Below are 17,836 nucleotides of genomic sequence, written 5' to 3' on the forward strand. Positions count from 1 at the left end.
AACAGCAGTGAAGGCAAATCATTGTCAACCAACTGCTTCTAGAATGTTGGCAGTTATGAGTGTTGTTCAGGCACCAATCCTAAACATTATCCAGCAAGTTTAATTAAAGAACTAATTATTCTTTGCCTACAACTTTAGTTTTTATAATTGGCGCCTACACCCTCTTTGGGTGTTTGGCACAGCTCCTCCTATTTGTGGTGTGCGTCTTGATGTTGTTCCACAAATGGAGGGACCTACAGTTTCAAGCCGACTCCGAACGGTAGATAATTTTATGAGGAGCTTTTTCATGGCAGAAATACACTCGGAGGTTTGCCATTGCCTGCCGAGGGGCGACCGCTATTAGAAAAATGTTTTTCTTAATTTTGGTTTGTTTCACCGAGATTCGAACCTGCGTTCTCTCTGTGATTTCCGAATGGTAGTCACACACCAACCCATTCGGCTACGGCGGCCGCAATTGTGCCTGAAAATTTAGACGTCTACATTTTGAGACATTTTCTAACTGTCAGATCTATTCATTCGAGCAACAACAACATTTTTAAAATAAGAGTTGTCATGGGAAAAATAATAGAAGAATGGAATGCATGACAAATAGATGAAATTAGTTTGTCGCGCATTCACAACCCAACAACAACTTTTCATTATTCCGTTTTACTGACATTTCCAAAGCAAAGCGAATTGAGTACCTTAGGTGGCGCCTTTAAAAAACAGTTACTTTATTTTTCACGATTTTGACAAACCAGGCGTCAGCTTCCTTCGAAATACAAAGCAAACGAACAAACCAAACAAAAATAGGAGAAATTACATGTTTGTGAAAATTCAGAGAATGACTTGGTAGTATTTTAATTTGTAAGAATTAAACTAATGACAACGAAGTGCCCCGTGTTTAGTTGTGAAAGCACAAATTAATAAAAATGCCTCCAAATGCAGTTTGTTTGCGTTTTTGTGCGGAAGACGCCGTGTCAAGAAAGTGGGTGTGTGGCTGTATAATTTCTTGTGTTTGGTTGTTTTCATTGCTTTCGTCTACTCTTTCTTTTCACAAACAAGTAATTCCTCTTTCTTTTGTTAGTTTATTCATGGATTCTTACGACACAGCGAATTCGGATAACAAGAACAGATAAAATGATTTCCATAAAAACCAAGTACTACTTGTAATAAAAATTACATAATAAATTCTAAATTTACTGGACTAATCTGTCAAAATAGTTATTTATATTTATACTATTCCAGTACCCAAATATAATTATTGTAATATTAAGACCTTTTGCACTAAAATACTGTAATTTATTAAAGATAAAAACAAACCTGGCTTACGCCGTAACGATTTAAAAGTCGAACAAACTTAATTTTTGAACAGCTACACCCGAAATTATATCTTAATCCAACATCGAGGTCGCAAGCAAACTTTTTTGTCGATATGAACTCTTAAAAAAGAAAAAACAAAATACTCTACTTGCTACTACTTAGGGGGCGTCCATAAATTACGTGAGGTGTTTTTTTCAATTTTCTGACCCTCCCTCCCCCCCTGGTGAGATGTCGTGAGATTTTATTCAACCCCCTCCCCCATCCCCCAATCTCACGTGAGATTTTTCAAAATGTGGGTTTCTTATGTAAACGCGTTGGATTGTTATTGTAAAAAGAAAAAAAATTTGCTTCGTGCTTTTATTTACGACTAGTTAAGACTAGTAATCAATATTGCTCAGAGTTATAAGTGTAATACAATTTAACAATAGAAGACTTAAATCGTAACTACTGCGATTAAAAAAAGAATATCTACTCTAATTCAGTCCATGGAGAATCATGCGCGGTTTCAAGAGAGACTATTGGGACCAACATGTCCATATGATTTTCAGTAAAATCATGTGCTCCTTCAACTTCGTTCTAATCTAGCCACTCTAAGCCGTTGACGCTTGCGCACAGTAACTCATTAGCTCGTCTTGTGACAATCCGTGAGGGTCGCACTTTGCGGAACATACGCGCTTGCTTAGCTGCTCTCCTGTGCTCTGCAGCTCTTGTGATAGATGCGAATAAATACCGCATGTACTGCAGCATATTTTCTCTAAATCATCACGTATACTTGGGCAATAGAGATCAATAGGCGTGCTGATGAAGGCATTCAGCGGTTGAATCGGTACGCGTATTAGAAATGGAGCAAATGATTTTCCGTCATGTTCTTTAAAGTCCGGAATTGTCAAACGTCAACCTGAGTGATAGGGCGTTCAGCTCATAGTGGCACGAAAACAACCGACGGGCTACACTGTACCGCAAATTCAGATTAAATTGAGCTATTTGGTATAAAACAAATATGGTGGTTTGACAGTAGTAATGTATAACGTCGAAGTATGAATGAAATTATTTTCTTTCGAACGAATTAGTGAATGATCTTAATCATACTACGATTACGCTTGAGATTAAATCTTAAGCATGTACAATTTTTTTGTTTCAATCAGAAAAAAAATTGCGTGATATTTGCCGAGACCCCCCACTCTCCAACGTAAGATGAGATGAGATTTGACTCGACCCCCTGCCCCCCTTAAACTTCTCACGTAATTTATGGACGCCCCCTTACCAAGTACTCTATTATCCGTCACATCTGCTATCGAACCTCCCAAGCAAACTTTGTGTCCAATCCAGTGGAATATAAAAATGAGATGGTCGTCGATTTGTAAGTGTCAGCGCAACAGTGATGGTCAACGATAACATGACATGATTTTCATCGTCTCCTTTGAATGAGCACCATAAGAAAATATATTTAGTTTGAAAGCAATACTTACTTGAATCGTTTATTAATAAATCCAGTACATTTTGGAAGCACAGTCCATTTAAAAGTTTTCTTTTCCACTTGTAATCGGCATATTTACATCGATGGAAGAAATGTCTGGCAGCACCAGAAAAGTTTTGCGTCGATTCTGCGATGACTGCTAGATAGGAGTGTTCATAGTTTGATGTAAATATCTGCAAAATGTTTACATCTGTGAACAAACTGTGAACACCCCAGATGTTTCAATCTTTTGTATTTGTCTAATGCCCAGGTTACACTTGCTTTAAGGTGACCCAATATTCTGCTTGTTAGATTTCATTTGAATCATCGGTTAAAAGTTATAACGTAAGCTACATCTTCATTGTTATTTCATTTTTTTAAAATACTGTTGTCAAAGAAACAAAGCCTCGCCCATTGAAAGTGCTGCAATAAATGAAACAAAAAACAAATAAATAAATAAAAAAAGTTGTAAAAAAATGTTTATTTATAATATTTTCTATTTGTAAATTGTCATACATTGAGTTGATATACGTATTGAAAGGGAAAATTGAGTTAAAGTTTTAGGAAAATTTGAGCATGTAACGTCCAAGTAGAATAATATTCAATAACAAGGTAATAATAAAAATTAAACTAAATATGATAATGCAATATGAAAAATTGGCTGAAAAAAATATTCCATGATTGCGATTCTATGATCATTTGGCTGTAGTGCTTTTCAGTTACACTCATCCTCTAGACAGATGCTGCAATGTTCGGAAAGGACACTCGCAAAGTTCGAGAACTGCGGATTTGTAACGTTACAAGCTTTTTCTGTCTACCTTAAACAGGGTACGCTTGGGTGATAGTCGAAAAACGATATGAAGCCATGCCAGTTTAAGAGCCACTTCCATCGCAGAACACGTCTGTATTACGCTTCTTTTTTCCCCAAGTGAGGCGGTTTTGGGGTGTGATTCCGAACTCCCACCACCGTCTAAAGGTTTTAGTTGTTGTGTGTTTTTTAATTAGGACTCAAACATGCAAAAAGAGGCCTACTCACAGATGTTATCTAAGGCATGCGTTCATACCCAAATCGGGCTCAAAGTGGGAATTTATCTCAACCGCACTTATACTTTCAACCCAATGGTGTTGGGTTTGGAATGTGTTCCAAGGTTTGAAGATAGCTCTTTGCTGAAGCTGCTATTTACACAACAGTAATTTTTTAGTGTAGAACTTTGATGCCAAAGATTTCTCATAGAACTCTCCTTTCAAAGATGTCTATCCGCACCTAAGAAGGATCTGGTTTCACTACCATGTAGCAAGGTTCGAATAGTAATTGAGCGGTACAGAGAGATCTTCGTTCTCCTGTATAGAAGGCGCCTCTCTAACTGATTGCACAAAGAGAAATATCAGCGGTTCGCCATTCTGTGAGCAATTCCTGCAGAAATTTTGTTGATTAATGGTTATTCCTAGGTACTTAAATTCCTTCCCTACTTCAAAACTATAATCACCGATTTTGAGTATTTGAACCACATTGTGTTTGACTTAGTCCGAAGAAGTTGAACAAAGCGCTTTAGTTTTGCCTTCATTTATTTCTAAGCCCATGTTTTTTGCTGCTCTTTCTATACTTTCGAAGAACTCTTTTATATTAGGAAGCGTTGATGCAATAATGTCTATGTCGTCCGCGTAAGCCAGTTGTAAAGGAGTATTCCTGATGAGCCACATTTAGTGTTCGCTATTTCATTTAGGTTTACTAAAAATATTATTCCTGAAAACGAACTTAAACACAGTGGAATACAAAAGTAATAATCACAATTTTCTTAGTGATCTAATATCTTTTGCCGCATCTACGAAAAACACCACCCTCCGAAAGTATTACTGTAAATCAAATCGTGGTTAGAGCACCAACACTAGTAGATATGCCTTAAATTTTCAGAGAGAGCAAATTACGTCATCGTCTCCGATACCGTCACGACTAAATCTGACTAAATTCCGGTCATGCCTCTCTACAAAACATTTAGCAATTCTTGGTAGTAAAAGTTTTGCATAATGTACGCGAAATGAGATCCCTGTGCCGACTTTGCAGTGTAAGAGTATGTAGCGCGTTCCGCACTACATCAGAAGAAGTAGCGCTTGTAATATCTAGGCTTTGCACAATAGACATTTTGACGAGGGATGAATCCTCAAAAAGTAGGATGAGCCGTCAAGCAGTGAAGGTGAGTTGTTGGCAAAAATAGCAGAGGCAGTAGAGCAATTCACAGAACGGACGTTGGACACAGCGCTTGATTCCTTCTATACCGAGTTGGCTAGACAGACGATAAGACAAGGCACGGTTGCTTCACACGGCTCGGAGATTTGAATGGTAGTCACGCACTAATCTGTTCGTCTACGACGGCCGCCTAAAAAAATCAGCTATTCAATAATCTATGTATGTATATCTTGTCATGATTTCGTAGTTGTGCTGAGCTTTTATGCGTCATTTACTCAGAATATGCAAGCTGGCCCGAAATGAATCAATAAATTTTGTTTTTGAATCAATTTTTTACTAAATAAAAAAAATTATTTTGAGTGATTGAAATCTTTATATCTTGAGCAAAAACAAAAGCGTAGTAAATACAAGGTGGCGCAAAATTAGTTATCCAATTTTGTTTTTGAATAAATTTTTTACTAAAAAACAAAAAACAATATTTTGAGTGATGGAAATCTTTATATTATATATTGAGGAAAAGCAAAATCGTAGAAAATACAAGATGGCGCAAAATCAATCATCTAATTTTAGTTTGGAATAACTTTTTTACTAAATAAAAAAAAATTATTTTGAGTGATGGAAATCTTAATATATTGAGAAAAAAACAAATGCGTACTAAATACAAGGTGGCGCAAAATTAATCATCCAATTTTTACGTGCTGCATTACTTGTCTGTTTGTATACTGCAGCTGCCTAGTTCACAAGTGTCAAATATGATTGATGTATGATACCATTTGAAATAATTAATTTTGCGCCACCTTGTATGGTATGTGATATTTGTCTTGGTGTACTCAGATGCTTCTTTGAATATATAATAACTTGAATACTGATCCTTGAGTCATGACGTATACCACTTCTTACTGTTAATCTCTCAACTTGAATTCTTCTAGCGGTGAAACTGTTAACCTGAACCAGAGACTGGGTACCTCACGACGTGGGAAATCCCTGTGGAAGGAAAAGGAACAAAGAAAGTGGGTGATCTGGCTGTCGTAGAGGGGTTTCGTCATATGGCTGACAACTTTATACCTGTATTCATTGTCGCGAATCCACAACAACAGCCTCGGATAACTGAGGTGTAAATCAATGGTTTGCACAAGACTGTAGTGCTAATGATGATGATGATGTTGAACATTCCATTGAAGCTAAATAGTTCTAAAGAGTTAAGCATAAAGATCATATAAAAATGACATACAAATGGGTCACCCTAATGCACATCATAAATATTTATTTACTTATCATTTGCTGCATGGCACAGCTTTCGCAAAAGTTTCTCTCATCGACTACGGGAAATTACTATTGAAAGCTTAGCCACCAATGTAATTTTCTGTTAACTGATACGGAAATTGAATTATGTAACAAAGTAAAAGAAAATCTTGAGCAAGTTTGCAAAGTAGCATCGAGAATGTTAATGAAACCAGAGAATGTTCCATAATTACTTTTGTAAACTTATTTTCAGAGCATTTATTGCCAACGAAAATAAAAACTGTTTCGTTAACACTCTTGCTAAGCTCACAGATTCCTGCTATTAACATTTGCTGTTGTAAAATTTACACCATTTACACCATTTTCTGCTATGCCTTTTATTAACATAAGTGGGCCGATTTCCGCTGTAGGCATATTTGCTTGCGTATACGCGCTATGTTATTGTTAAGCATTTTGTTGGTTGACTATATTTCGGCGTAAGCAGCAGCACAGGTGAAGGAGCATTTAAAAGAACTTACATACTATTTGGCGGGTAATTGCATTGCTACGAGCAGAATGTTCCCTCAGTTGTTATCGTCCGGTTCGGCTGTTTGGTTTGCTCAGCGACAAGCAAAATTTTAGTAGTGTTACGTCCTGCTAATAGTAGTGAATGGAATTACTGTTATTTTCGGTGCACTAGTCGCGTGAACAACAAACTACAGCGAACAACTCACGTGGAAAAACAACAACTTAACTCTATTCAAATTTTACTGTTTATCTGTTTGGCAATTTTTATTTACTTCGAATATGTGGACTTTTTGTTGTTGCAGTTCAATTTGTTCGGTGCTTCTTTTTTCTTACCGACGTGAATTGTTTGATTTTAGTCGTGATGAAAATTTTTCATGGCACTTGAAATGCCACGGGATGCAATTTTCTAAGTGATTTGGTAGTGATTGGTCTAGCTGCTTGGCGTTGTGTCGATTGCTTTGGCCCTTACAAGTTGGATACGCGTCGGTTTTGTTTTTGTTTAGCGAATTGTGATTGACGCCTAAGGCGGCAGGTATGCAGTGGCTCATTGACAAGAATGTCTCAAATACTTTCGATGTTTGACAACTTTTGTTTTTGTGAGTAGTGAGAGTGCTTGCATGGATCGCCTTGGAGTTAGGCTTGCGGATTGTCAGAGCAAGAAGAATTCGCTTAGTGAAAACTTGTTATCGAAGTTATTTTGTGGTGTTTGGTAAAAATTGTCGAAAGTAATGGCTGAAGTGTGATTTATTAAAGCAATGACTGGCTAAAGTTATTTGCTTAACCCAAAGGTAATTGTTTGAGATAATAAAACAAAAAAAAACATATCTGTTTGTAAGATTAAAGTTGTGCTAAGGAAAGTGTGGAAATATTATGTTGAATATTGTTGAAGTTTTTGACTCTGTGTTGTAGAAGCCATATTTATCTTCCCCTTCATCACATGCAATTTCTATAGTTATTAAATAAATTTATATGCGAGCTAAGTTTGATGATATGTATCTCATAAAAAATGTATGCACTATGGGCAGTAATTTGGTTGAAGCTTAAATTACAGTGTCTATTTTTTATTTTGGACTTGTGTCACAAGTCTTGAGTACCACCATTATAGGATTAAAAATAAAAATTAAGTTTTTTAGGCTTTTTACGCGTCGAAATTAATTGGCGGAAGCGGATAAAGAAAACGTATCAAAGCTCACAATTTATGTTAATAATACAAAGAAAAGGAAAGAATGAAGTGGAAATACAATACATACCCGGGAAGTGATGTTATTTTTCTTGCAACCCCTTCGATCAAAATAGGAAATGTGCCATACATCCCCAAAATTTTGATTTCCAATTTGGAACCGGTGTTCACACCTTTGCGTACTTATAAACTTATAACTTCGTTTTCTTACCGATTTTATGAAGAAAAAAATTGCTTCTTTCAAATGGTGTATATTTTATTAAGGGTGTTTTTTGGGTATTTCTTTAAAGACGTGTAAAACGGAAATAAAAAAAGATTTTTTATTTTTGTTTTGAGTGTTATTTTTCTCATAAGTGTCTGAAATCAAAAAGACAAAAAGGTACGCATGTCGTTATCGTGTGATCGCGATCTTAAAAAAAAGAACTTTGAAAAAATGGCGGACGTTCAAGGATGGAAAACCGTTTTTTGAACCTTTTTTGACTTTAAAGGTCCGAAAAAAATTCCAAATTTTTTTTTCCAATTTCACATCATTTAAATTTTATTTTGGCCGCCGTAGCCGAATAGGTTGGCGCATTACCACCATTCGAAATTTAGAGAGAACGTAGGTTCGAATCTCGGTGAAACACAAAAATGAAGAAAACCATTTTTCTAATTTTTCACTCGGCAGTAAATGGCTACTCATAAAAAATATCTGTTGTTCGCAGTCGGCTTAAAACTGTAGGTCCCTCCATTTGCGGAACAACATCAAGACGCACGCCACAAATAGGAGGAGGAGTTCGGCCAAACACTCAGAGCACGCGTCGACTATGTACAGGGTTGGCCATATTAAACTGACCCATTGAGTAACCCTATAACTTGTTACTGTAATTTCAGATCAGCTAATGACATACCGCGTTGGAAGCGTCAGTCGAAGGAGATTTATACCATGAAACAGTACACCCCAATAGAACGCGCTGAAATTGTTCAGCTGTACATTCAAAATTCCTTCTCGATTGTAAAAACGCAACGTCATCGAATCATTATGAGTGATGTCCAAAATAAACAAGACTAGCGTCATAAAAACGTTTTTTGATGGCGGCCGCCGTAGCCGAATGGGTTGGTGCATGACTACCATGCGGAATTCACAGAGAGAACGTCGGTTCGAATCTCGGTTAAACAGCAAAATTAAAAGAAAAAAGAAAAACATTTTTCTAATAGCGGTCGCCCTTCGGCAGGCAATGGCAAACCTCCGAGTGTATTTTCGCCATGAAACAGCTCCTCATAAAAATATCTGCCGTTCGGAGTCGGCTTGAAACTATAGGTCCCTCCATTTGTGGAACAACATCAAGACGCACACCACAAATAGGAGGAGGAGCTCGGCCAAACACCCGAAAAAGGGTGTACGCGAGAATTATATATATATATCTTTTTAATGAGTTAGTGCTTTGGAAATTACATCCCTAGCTGACTTCCAGTGAAAGCTTAGTGATATTCGATTTAAGAGAAGCGAAGTTATTGCGTCTAAAGTGTGAGTATGTTTGTGTTATCGGTACAAAAATGAGTTTCGAACAAATAGCTAATATGAAACTTTGTTTTAAAATCGGTAAAACGTTTACCGAAACATTTGAAGTGAGTAAGTTCATGGCGATGATTGTCTATCTCGTGCGAGAGTTCATGAGTGGTTTACATGTTTCAGATATTGTTGGGAGGACTTAAATGACAATAAACATATGTCAAATCAGTAATCACCGAAAACTCCATCGAAATTGTTCGTAAATTTATCAAAAATGAACCGAAATCATCGTTGAAATTCATGAAATCGAAGTTCAGTATCTCCCAAACACCGATTTATCGCATTTTAATTTATCATTTGGGCTTACGAAAGGTCTGTGCACGTGTCATTACGCACAAGTTAACTGAGGACCAAAAATTCTTCAGAATTCAACATTCGAAAAAACTCATTAAAGAGGCGAGAAAAGACGAGAACTTCCTTTACAACATGAACCTGAAACTAAGCGTCGAAGTGCCAAATGGAAGACCCCAGATGAACCACCACCCAAAAAATCGCGTTTGAAGAAGTAAAAAATCAAGTCGATGCTCATTTGTTTTTACGATTACAAGGGAGTTATACACAAAGAGTACGTGCCAACGGGCCAAATCGTCAATGCAATTTTCTATCTTGACGCTTTGAAGCGTTTGTTGCATCGCATGCGTCGAATTCGCCCTGAATACCGCGAAGGAGGAAGCTGGCGCTTATTGCATGACAATGCACCATCTCATCGATCCACTATTGTGACTGATTTTTTGATTAGAAATCACATTTTAACCATCAATCACTCACCGGATTTACTTGATATGGCTCCCTGTAAATTCTACCTATTCAGAAAATTGCATTTGGCCATGAAAGGAAAACGTTTTGGATCTGTAGAGGCCATCCAAAAGCGTGTACCGACAACCTGAAGGACATTTCGGTCAATGACCTGAAACACTCTTTCGAAACAGTGTAATCAGAATTGAACGGGTCAGCTAATTTTTCTTAAAGACGCTTTACGTTCAATTCCTGCTTATTGGTCTGTAACATCATAAATGGCAGTATTAACTGCTCCTCTCTTTTGAAAATAATTAATTTCAATATACCACAGCGTAATCTTCGTAGCTCTTCACGTTTTATCGGGTTAAATTTAAAAGGCAGTATTCGTGTATTGCTTTTCTTGTTCGAAGCTTAAGTGAATTTAATTTAATCTAATATTCTATCCATTCAGATTTTTATCTACAAAAAGTATATTTTTCTCTACTTTATATTACATTTTTCAGGTATTAAAGTCATAGTAGTGGAACTCCCCCGTTGTAAATAGTCTGTAAAAGCTGGCGTTCATTGACTAAATAAATAAACACATTATTAAATCAATACTATTTCCAAACTTGCCAATAATTCAAGAAAAAATTCGAAAAGAAGTTCCCTATTTCACAAAAAAAAAAAAGAAAACAAAGTGAGAAACATAAAAATATCTCTTTTACAGAATTTCATATGTGGCCATTTACCCTAGTAGATAAGAACAATAAATGTTCTTAAAATCTATTCTACAGCCTCTAACGCTGTAATGAAAGGGTCTGAGACAGCACTTGAGTATCAAAGGTATATTGAAGTAAAAGGTGATCCGATTGGAGGTACTTTTTCCAAGATGGTACTTTTTCCAGATCACGCATAACTACTGTCAAACTAAATACATAATTTTTTCAGTATTCATTTACATTTCATCATCGAAAGATTTACGGCTCAACAACGTTTACAAACCGCACACGAAAATCGTATTACGAAGATCGACGATGAACTTATGGTGTACAGCGATGAGGGCCATTTTTGGCTTAATGGCTACGTCAATAAGAAAAACTGTCGTATTCCGTATTCGGCCTGGAGAACAAGAATCATTCAAGAACAGCCCCTACATCCATTGAAAATGGCTGAAAAATATCTGGGATGCAAGCACGGTTTCCGCATTTTAAAAAAATGAGGAAACAATAATAGTGCCGTTCGAGTCTGGTGCTATTTTTGGGTATTGCAAAAGAATGAGGAAAGCAACGTTTAAAAATGTAAACTAGGCTACCCTCGAATGCCTTACAGCAGGTAGAAATCAAAACATGCCAATATACGGGGCAATATTAAAGAGCAAAACAATGGAGTCTACAACGCGAATTGGCGATAAAAACTTCAAGGCAATCACAGGTCGGCTCGACAAATGCTAGCAGAGGTACTAAGTACGCGTTTTAACTGTTGAAATATTTATTTAAAGCGAATACTTTGTTTTATTTTAGGCATTGCGTGAGCCATAAAAAAGTGTGCGGTGAGAGTAATGACGTTCCTGAGGAGGACAGTGAGAAATGGAAAACTAAAATTTTGCCGAATTTACTAGAAAAGCACAATGAGTGCGATAGTTTTAGGCGGATGCAACAGCTTTGCTCCTTAAATGTTTATCAGACAAAACTTTAGCTTTCAAAACCGGAAAATGTCACGATGGCAAAAATAGCCAACAGCGAGTTACACTAATGGTGGCAACAAATATGGATGGTTTAGAAAACCTTAAAATTATTTTGATAGGAAGTAAGAAACCTCGATGTTTTTGATGGGATTAAGAGGTTATTTGTTGATTATACAGCAAATTCCAAAGCATGGAAGACCGGGTAACTTTTTAAAGAATGGATTTTGAAACTGGATAAGTACTTTCGATATAAAGAGCGTAAGGTGTTATTGTTCATCGATAATTGTCGGGCAAATCCACAAGACGTAGTAAATAAACTGAAATAAATTGAGTTGGTGTTCTTGCCACCGAATATGACCTCCAAATTTCAACCACTTAACCAATATCTGAAGTGTTACTTTTGTAGCAGAAATGCTAAGGTGTATAGAGGAAAATAAAAGACGGAGGATGTTACACTTATTGATTGTATCAAATACATATCGAATTCTTGCAATATTGACGTTGGTAGACAAACAATCGTCAACTGCTTCAAAAAAGCTAGGTTTGCTCAGTATTCTATTTCAGACGAAGAGGACGGGTGTGTCGATTTAAATTAATGATTTAATTAATTAAATATTTTTCAAACTCGATTTCCGCTTATTCGGCTGCAAACGTTGCGTCGAAATTTGATTTTACGACAAAAATATACGTGAATGGAGTCGTAAATGAAATTTTCTAAAATACTTCGACTACAGCGCCACTTACCGGATTTACTTTATATATATATAATTGGCGCGTACATCCTTATTGGGTGTTTGGCCGAGCTCCTCCTCTTATTTGTGGTGTGCGTCTTGATGTTGTTCCACAAATGGAGGGACCTACAGTTTCAAGCCGACTCCGAACGGCAGATATTTTTTTATGAGGAGGTTTTTCAAAGCAGAAATACACTCGGAGGTTTGCCATTGCCTTCCGAGGGGTGACGGCTATTAGAAAAATCTTTTTCTTAATTTTGGTATTTTCACCGAGATTCGAACCGACGTTCTCTCTGTGAATTCCGAATGGTAGTCGCGCACCAACCCATTCAGCTACGGCGGTCGCCGTACTATACGCGCAAAAAGATAGGTTAGGTTGACCTGGTGGACTCGCAGTCGCGCATAGACTGATTCGGTCCATAGCGATATCAGATGGAGTTCATTCGTTATGCGTTTTGAAATAGTCCATCCGAAGGGTGCCTGCTTCTGTTGCGAATTTAAGGGGTTACATACAGTTAGAAGGCCGAAAAAAGCAAATTTTCCAGAATTTTTTCTGAGAAAACTTTTAAATTTTTGACCTAAAAAATTTGTACACATGTTATGATATTTTAACTGTAATTTAAGACTTAGTATTAGTAAAAATATTTCTTTGGAAAGAAGCTACAGCTGATCTCCGAGATATCCTCTCAAAAAAGATATTTTACGGTGACCACTATATCTCTGAACTGGGTTCTCTGAAATTAAAAAACCAAACAGATTTCGTTAAAATAATATTAAAACTAGTAATTACTCGAAGGAATAAGCAAAATAAATTTTTTTGACAAAATAGCGGTTTCTCAAAAAAAAAAAAATATAGATTGTTGACCAAAATTTCGGCCTTAAGTAGACATTTCCTGCCCACTGTTGAGATGTCTTCCAATCTGTCAAGCTGTGGTGCCACAAATATCTTAGGCGTGCGTTGAATAACACAGGATATCCGCAAAGGAGATGACCTACAGTTTTCTTTTGAGCTCTGTTCCATACATTTTCTGCTTTCCTCGCTGCTCGAAACTTCTATCTTATAATCCTACGCTGCCATGTAACTATGCCCCGTCATCACATCTGTCATAGTTCTACAATATCTTTGTGTTAGTTATAGTACGATTGGGAGCGTCTTTGTATTTCTGCAAATGTACAGACTCTCCCATCTGTCATTTATTTTTTGATCATGTTGTTTCGTCTAGTTCGCTGTATAATGTTCGTATTGACTTTAGTATCTTGTGAATACGATGCGAGAATGGAGAGACCCTGTTTTTCGCTATATCGTCTACTATCTCGTTCCGTTCAATGCCCTTATGGCCTGAAACCAAATATACATATATGTAGCTTATAATTCACTGCCAACCTCTCTACCGTCTCCCTGCTCTGAAGAACGATCTTGGATGTTGTACCCAACGATGTAGTTGCTTGAATGGCTGCCTGACTTTCTATGTAAAAGATAGCCTTTGAATTGATCCCAGTAGTAAAACAGGCTAGGTCTTCTGCCTTTCCAACTGCGAAAACCTCAGCTGGAATACACTGCAGTAGTGTGTAAGCATGCTCGATTTTCTTAGTTCTAACTCTGGAAAGTATATCCCAGCGCCTATTCCATTCGTCATTTTAGAACCGTCCGTATAAAAGTTGAGTGTATTGCGTTTGGAGCTAAAGCCCCTACGCCATCTTCCTTTTTCGATAGTGATTTTGAACCTTTATTTTCCCTTTAAAGCCTGGAGCCAGACTCCAAAACACATTTGAATTTGAGCTTAATCGATTTAGTAGTTTTGGAACCTTTGCTATTGTTATATGATCTCTATAGAGGATACACAAGCAGCTGTTTATATAAGAGGTGGATAAACAGAATTGGTACACATTACAAAAGGTGTCTACTATGTACAACAATGTTCTACATGCAACAAAATTTACACAGGGTCTGCTTAAGCTTTGCCCTACACTGTATGTATGTATTCATGTATTCACAATAACATCCTTCCTCTTCAATAGGCCCAAAGGCAACGTCCAAATCCAAGTACAAGTACGAGCACGAGTGTGCGTTGGGCACTACAAGAAGATACTTGAAACCGTGTCGTTGTAGTATGAATAAAAAATGAAGGAATGCCCTTAATATTACATTCACATTCGCGCCCTTGACGCTCACTCAACCACTCAGCCACCACTAACTCTGACGCCCCTCTTCATAAAATGTTAATTTTAATTAAGAACTATACTAAACTCAAATACAAATAAAAAAAAAACACAGCGACAATGTCCAAAAACAATAACAATAGAAACTGTAAAGCGCAAAATGAAATCCAAAAAAAGGAATATATAAAAAAAAAGTGTTGTGTGTACGAGTAAAAGGAAAAGAAAAGAAAATCGCGAAACAATAGAATATGCGAAAAGTGCTTGGAGAAGTTCTTCTAATGACTTGGGGCCACAGAACTTTTACCCGTACTACGTATACGATTCCCACCCCACCACTAATTGGCAGTGGGTCCAGTTTGCGTTATTTATTGTTGTTTATAAGCAAGCGAATCACATCAAGCAGAGTCTTATCCATTGTTCGGTGAAGACGGAAAAGTGAAAATAGACTTGGTCGCGTATACGGCAAGCACGCAAACTGTATCAAAAGAAATCGTCATCATGGTGGATTTGCTCAACTTTTGAGGAACTGATTTCTGTTCGTTAGTTTACGACGCAGGCTATGCATCCATACGCACATACGCGTGTATTTATCTGTCTGCCTTTGTGGTGCGCGGTGTGCGTGTATATGCGGCTGTGTGCGAAACTTGCAACTGAGTGCCTGTACAAAATGCATAAATGCAAATGAAAGTTGCGGCATTACACAAATGTTTACTAACTGTATGTCTGACTGACTGACTTAATAATTTTTGCGCTTCAAAGGAAGATGACGGGTGTGCTGGGGCGTTTAAGTTGACAATGAACGAAAATAGAGGCGTAAATTGGAATATGAATTTCAATTTCTGGCAAAAAGGAAGCGTATGCAAATATAATGCAATGCTATGCTGATTGAAATAAATTTCCAGTAATCGGTTTTGCAACGGTAATGATATGCGAAATTACATATGCGGTCGTTAATATCAGTGTGTGAGTAATGTCTCTGTGGAAGCCATTTTTTAATTTACTAAATGCCTGAGCCTTGAAAGTTTGCAAAAGTTGCGATGTAAAGTAAGTTCATTTGTAAATTAGAAACATGAATTCGTTTAACATTTTCTTATGGGTCAGGGACACGCCCGTTGTAGCACAACCGATAAATATCTACTCTGAGAGTCAAGCTGTGATAAAAACTCTACTGTGCAGTAGGTAGGTAGGTAGGTAGGTAGGGTGGTTGTCATAAGACACACTTAAACCTTCCGCAGGTCCATTGTGATACTACTGGAGCTTATCCTTACTCTACGTGTTCCTTTTCAAACCATCCGGTTGCTTTAATAAACGAGCAGAGCTTCGTTAGTTTTAGATGGGCTATGCCCGCTACATCGGTTAGAAATGCTGTATCGAGAGTGCGCAGCCTTCTCATAGCTAGGCTTTCACACTCACATAAAAGCTGTCTGACTGTTTCCTCTTCTTCTGTATTAAGACAGCTTCTACAGAAATCGAAGTACGGGAGTCCTAACCTTCTAGCGTGGCTGCCTATTAAACAATGACCAGTTAATACATCTATAATTTTTCCTATAGATTCTCTGTTGAATCTTAGCAAGATCTTCGATCGACCGCTGTTCCAGTTCGGCCATGTCTGTCTGCTTAGTTCGCATGTTGTGAGGTTTTGCCAGATTGTATTTACCTTTTTGATGGTTTCCCTGTCTATAAGTAATTTACAAGTGGCTATGGGCATGGGTATCAGCGCCTTATCCGGTTCGAGATCGAGCGTTGTACCGGTTCTTGCAAGTTCATCCGCCTTACAGTTTCCTGCAATGTTCCTTTGGCCTGGTACCCAGATAAGGTGCACCTTGTAGCACTTAGATACGCCATCTAGCAGTTTAAAACATTCTAGAACTGTTTTTGACGAGTTGTCGGACCTACCTTGTTGTCCAGTTTTGAGCCATCTGTGTAGATGTTAAAGTCATTTATCTTAACAATGAGCCCGTTATCCCATTCCTCTTTGGAAGGAAATACTGTGACAAAAAATGTATTAAAATTGATGTCCTTGGTCCTACAGAAATCCGTTGTGCTGGGAATGCAGGGGAATTGTTCTAAAATTGAGGAGTGTCCTCTTTGGTTCGTTCTGACTAGGCCGATTTCTCTTAGTCTGAGAGTAGCTTTGGCAGCTGTTTGCTTACCGTATTGCTCTATTGGTAAAATGTTAAGCATAATATTTAGTGCATCTGTGGGTGTGGTTCTGAGGGCCCCGCAGATGCAAAGACTGGCCATTCTTTGTACGTGTGCCATGGTTCTTTTAATGTACAATTTATCTAGAGCTGGCCACCATACTAATATGCCATATGTTAGGATTGGTCTGACAATTGCCGTGTAAAGCCAGTATACGATAGATGGGGAGAGACCCCAACTGTGCAGTAATACCTCCTCCAAAACAGCCGTTGAATGTAAAGCTATTCAAGCTGAGCTGACTAAGCCCGAAACAGAAATATTCTTCGGAGTAGGCTCGCGGATGAGCTGGATAGGAGGCGAACTCAACTTATACCAACCAACCCAGCATGTAGCCATCTTTTAACCTCAAGCAAACTCTGAATCTGGCAGGCGCCGTGGCCGAATTGGCTGGTATATGACTAAGTAAGAAAAAGTTTTTTCTAATAGCGGTCGCCCCTCGGCAGGCAATGGCAAACCTCTGAGTGTATTTTTGCCATGAAAAAGCTCCTCATAAAAACATCGTCATTATCTTCACTCTTAGTTCTTTGGATGTTTGGTAATTTTAGAACTAGTACCCATACATAATATTTCATCGTATTTTAGAGAGACGAAGTGGTTTCACCATATTGGAAATTAGAGAGTGAAATTTGAGCCCAAATAGGTGGTATCACCCTAGGCCTCCAACCTAAGTGGACCCCCACATCTCGTTGAGAGCAGAAACTACACCCATACAAGAAATGCTCAGAGACTTGAATTGGCTGAGGGTGAAACAGCAAATATTTTATCACACTATGAAGTTCATTTTAAAAAAAAGCACGGCAAGTTACCGTATTATCTGAGCGATAATCTTGGATACATAAACCAAACCCATTTATATTTACTCAGGGAAAGTAACAGTTTTAGACTACCACTGTTTAGAACAGAAGTTGATAAGAA

The sequence above is a fragment of the Anastrepha ludens genome, chromosome 6 (genome assembly GCF_028408465.1).
Source record: "Anastrepha ludens isolate Willacy chromosome 6, idAnaLude1.1, whole genome shotgun sequence".
Taxonomy (NCBI): Eukaryota; Metazoa; Arthropoda; class Insecta; order Diptera; family Tephritidae; genus Anastrepha; species Anastrepha ludens.